At 36.3% G+C, this 5,081-nt stretch overlaps 1 protein-coding gene across 1 annotated transcript in view; it reads left to right on the top strand.

Annotated features, from left to right (window-relative positions):
- The window catches only part of LOC122264065 (neprilysin-1), a 42,432-nt gene that overhangs the window by 5,600 nt on the left and 31,751 nt on the right, over positions 1 to 5,081 (top strand). The window lies entirely within an intron of this gene.

Here is a 5,081-nt window from a genome sequence, read left to right as displayed (position 1 = left end):
TTTTAAGACAGGCATAATGCAGCTATTTTTGCAACAAAAAATAGAGAACAGTTGGTAATATTTGGTGTTTTATCATTATAATAGGTTATCTTTAAAACATTCTGTTTTTCGACACCCGAAACTTGAATTTGTATCCACAAAAATTCGATTATATATTTGCTTACATATCCACATCCGCGGATCACTGATTTCACACATTCATTACATCTCTAATAGATATATATGTATACATACATTTATATATCTTTATCTAGCAGTAGGCTACAGAATACAATACATACAATACATTTCATTACTTAGATCATACATAACATATTCTATATATATGTGTATATATATATATAAGTAATATATATTTATATTACTATATTATATACTTATATAATAATAGTATGTATGTATATATATATATATAATATATATATTTATATATTATATATATATACTATATATATATATATATATACTATTGTATATAATTAAGAATATATGTATAATGTAATATAAGTATATATATATATGATATATATATATATATATAAGTATATATATATTATATATTATATATACATATAATATATAATATATATTATATATATATATAAATTATATTAATACCTCCTATATAACTCTACAATATCTGACCTCCACCCCCCCAGATATATATAATACTATCTAAAATTATATCATGATCCATTATTATACTATATATTACATATACACTATATACCTATTACTCATAACTAAACAAACTAAGTATCATATATATTATGAGATTATATATATCATATATATATATATATATAGACTACTATAATCATATATACTATATTATATATAAACTATATACATTACTATATATATATTATATATATATATATATATAATATTATATATACATATATACATATCTACATATAATATTATATATATATATATATATTTAGTATATATATATATATATATATTACTATATAGAGTTTTCCCTGCAGAGATTTAAAACCCGCCCCGTAAAAGTAAAATGGTGACACTTTATTGTTGTATTCAAGCGGAAAAATAAAATAGTTCCGGGCCAGAACTCCCTCGCTCTGCATGGACCCTGGCAGCGATATGCAGTGGAACATAAAAGAAGAAATTAATATTTTTTCAACATTTTGCAACAGTGATGGAACTAGAAATGTTTGGGATTCTTTTTCTCCCCTTTTCTAGCATAAAGAAAAAAAAAAGTTAGTTCACCTAGTTTATGGAGATCATGTGTTGAATTGGATATGTTAAAATTCATGTGTATAGATATATATATCATTTTATCATTAAAGAAATTGGTATCTGTACACGAAATAAAACCTGGATTACTGTATTCCATTTCAATTTGTCTTTTTCATGCTTTCATTTGTGCAATAGATAAGATTTAATATTTAAAGCTCGTAAGCTGAGCTGAAAATGTACCTAAAATATTCCTATTGTTAGTGAATGTTTATCTGAAAGCGCTTCAAAATGTGAACATTCTGAATTAAAAGCGAAATCAGTTTTTTTTCACTTAGTATCATCATTTTTCTTCTCATTATCACCATTATTTTCTATCTATCTGCGTGTGTGTGTCTGTGTGTTTGAGTGTGTATGTCTATTCTTTCTATATGTTTACGTAAGTGTTCTTCTTCTTCTTCTTCTTCTTCCTCTTCTTCTTCTCTCTCCCTCTCTCTCTCTCTCTCTCTCTCTCTCTCTCTCTCTCTCTCTCTCTCTCTCTCTCTCTCTCTCTCTCTCTCTCTCTCTCTCTCTCTCTCTCTCTCTCTCTCTCTCTCTCTCTCTCTCTCTCTCTCTCTCTCTCTCTCTCTCTCTCTCTCTCTCCCTCCCTCTCTCTCTCTCTATCTATCTATCTATCTATCTATCTATCTATCTATTTGTCTATATATCTATACATCTACCTATATCTGTCTATCTATCTGTCCATCCTTGACTTCTTCTTTTTTCCTTTTCTAAATTTACATTCCTTTTCCATCTTTTCCTCCTCGTTTTTAACATAAGCACCCAAAAATAACCTCCAATAATGAAGCAGAAATGCCCCCGCCTCCAGACATGAAAGAGAAAAGAGTCACTGAAGAAAGAAGACACCTGCTTATAAGACAATAGACACTGATTTTTTTCTGATTAAATTTGGAGGATTTTTCCTCCATTTAATGACCGCCCAGCCCATTAATTTAACGATAACTCCCCGCCACAGCCCTCTACCATCCCTCCCGCCCCACCCCTACCCTGAAACAGATCTCAATCTTTGGATGATTTACCGAAGTAGTGTTTATAACCAAAGTTAGAGAGTTAATCACCAGCGCTAGAGATAAGAACATATTGGGATGCATTTCCTGCCTCCGCTTAAGCCCCCATCCCTGATTGACTCTCTTGACTGAATCGAATTGAATTGTGGGTAATTATGCATTGGCGATTAGTAGTGCTTTGCTTCCGGGTGTATGAAGTGCTTCCTTTTTCATGAATGTCTGTGTGTTCGATTTTCTCTTTTCCTTACTTCGCGTTTTTTTTTTTCTCTCTCTCTCTCTCTCACTTTCTTTCTTTCTCTTTCTCTCTCACTTTCTTTCTATTACTTTCATTCTCTCTTCCCTCTCTCTTCTCTTCTGACATACTACGCTCTCTCTCTACCATCTAACCTCTCCTCTCTTTTTCTTTCTTCTTATCTCTCTCTCTCGATATGTCTCTCTCTCTCTCTCTCTCTCTCTCTCTCTCTATCTCTTTTCTTTCTCTCTCTCTCTCGTCTCTCTCTCTATCTTATATATATATATATATCTTTTATAGAAATATATATATATATATATATATATATATAGTGTATATTATACATTATATATCTATATATATATATATATATATATAGTATGTATGTATATATATATATATGTATATATATATATATATATCTGTCTATCTCTTTCTCTCCCCCCCTCTCTCTCTTCCCATCTCTCTCAAGACTTCCCCCCCCCATACTCTTGTCTCTCTCTCAGCTCTCGTCCCCTCTCCATTTCCATCCCATCTCTCAATCTCTCTCTCTCCCCCTCCAATCCGCACCCTACCTCACTCTCTCTCTTGCTCTCCCCCCCCCCCTCTCTCTCTCTCTCTTTCAATTAGCCCTCTCGATTTGCTCTCCCTAATACCGGTCTTTGTAACAAGAGTCGCTTTTCTTTTTTATTCCCTTACGCGAATCTCGATATTGGAGGAAGTATTACCTTGGCGGTGCGCCGGCCTGAGTACGTCGAGGATATAATGCGAGGTTTTAGGAGGAGAGGATGTAGGAGGAGGAAGAGGAGGAGGAGGAGGAGGAGGAGGAGGAGGAGGAGGAGGAGGAGGAGGAGGAGGAGGAGGAGGAGGAGGAGGAGGAGGAGAAGGAAGAGGAGGAAGGGTTGAGGAGGAGGAGGAGGAGGAGGAGGAGGAGGAGAGGGAGGAGAAGGAAGAGGAGGAAGGGTTGAAGAATAAGGAGAGGGGGTTGAGGAGGAGGAGGTGGAGGAGGAGGAGGAGGAGGAGAAGGAGGGGGAGGAGAAGGAAGAGGAGGAAGGGTTGAAGAATAAGGAGGAGGAGGTTAAGGAGGAGGAAGAGAAGGAAGAGGAGGAAGGGTTGAAGAATAAGAAAGAGGAGGAGGAGGAGGAGGAGAAGGAGGAAGAGGAGGAAGGGTTGAAGTATAAGGAGGAGGAGGAGGAGGGGGGGGAGGAGGAGGAGGAGGAGGAGGAGGGGGAGGAGGAGGTTGAGGAGGAGAAGGAAGAGGAGGAAGGGTTGAAGAATAAGGAGGAGGAGGTTGAGGAGGAGGAGGAAGAGGAGGAAGAGTTGAAGAATAAGGAGGAGGAGGTTATGGAGGAGGAGGAGAAGGAAGAGGAGGAAGGGTTGAAGAATAAGGAGGGGGAGGTTGAGGAGATGGGGAAGAGAAGGTAGGTAGAAGGAGGAGAAGGAGATGGGGAAGAGGAGGGTTTTTAGGAGAAAGAGGAAGAAGAACGGGAGGGAGGGGGAGGTGGTGGGAAGAAGGAGAAAGAAGAGAGGGAAGAGGGTGAAGTGTGGAGGAAGTAGAGAAGGAGGAGAGGGAAGAGGAGGAAGTGGGGGGGGGGGGAGGAAGAGGAAATGGGGAAGATAGAGAGAAGGAGGCAATGAGGAGGATAAGAAGACGGAGGAAGAGATAGAAGAAGAGTTGGTGGGAGGAGTAGGAAACGACGATAAAGGAGGAGAAAGAGGAGGAAATGTAAGGACAAGAAGTAGAAAAGAAAAGAGAAAGAAGAATAGGAAGAAAATGAGAAAAGTGGAAGGACTGAGGAAGAGGTGGGAAAAGAGAAGGAGGAGGTGAAGAGGAGGGAGAGGACGAAGAGGGAGGTGAAAGAGAGAGATAATGGGGGGGGAAGGGATAAAGGGATTGAAGTGGGAGGAAAAGGAGAAGGAGGATAAAAAAAAATATATATAAAGCTGAAGAAACAGTAGAATCAGAAGAAAGAAGAGCAAGAAACAGAAGAAAGGGATGAGGAATAATCAGAAGTAAAACAAGAAAAAAAAGAAAAATAACCAGAAGAAGGAAAAATAAGAAGAAAGAAGAATAAACGGAAGAGAAAGAAAATCAGAAGAAGACGAAAGAGAGAAAATATTGCTTCTTCCCTAAAGGAAATCTCATCTTGGGAAGCCTTAACTAGAATACTTTGGCGATTAAGCAAAGGGTTTATTGGTGTCTTGTCTAATTTGAATAATGAGTTTGAATTGATGGGTCAATATGTTCTCTCTCCCTTTTTTTTTTTTAGGATAGTTTTGCTTGTAATCGTTTACATTAATACTTCTATTGATATCATCGGTTTTGTCGTTATCGTATTTACCAGCTTCACTACCACTATCATCCTCATTGTTGGTTATTAACATTATTATTATCATTAGCATAATTGTTATTATTGTTATCATTATTATTAGCATTAGCATTATTACCATACCTATTGACGGCATCATTATCATTATCTTTGGTACTGTTGCTTTTGTTATGATTGTAATTATAACCATTATCATCATTTAATCATTATCATTATCATCACTACTACCATAAACATATTTATTCTTAT

The sequence above is a fragment of the Penaeus japonicus genome, unplaced genomic scaffold, assembly GCF_977035675.1.
Source record: "Penaeus japonicus unplaced genomic scaffold, GWHDUDI00000001_assembly GWHDUDI00000033, whole genome shotgun sequence".
NCBI lineage: Eukaryota > Metazoa > Arthropoda > Malacostraca > Decapoda > Penaeidae > Penaeus > Penaeus japonicus.
Note: the sequence above shows the minus strand (reverse complement) of the source record. Positions and strands in the feature narration are given on the sequence as shown.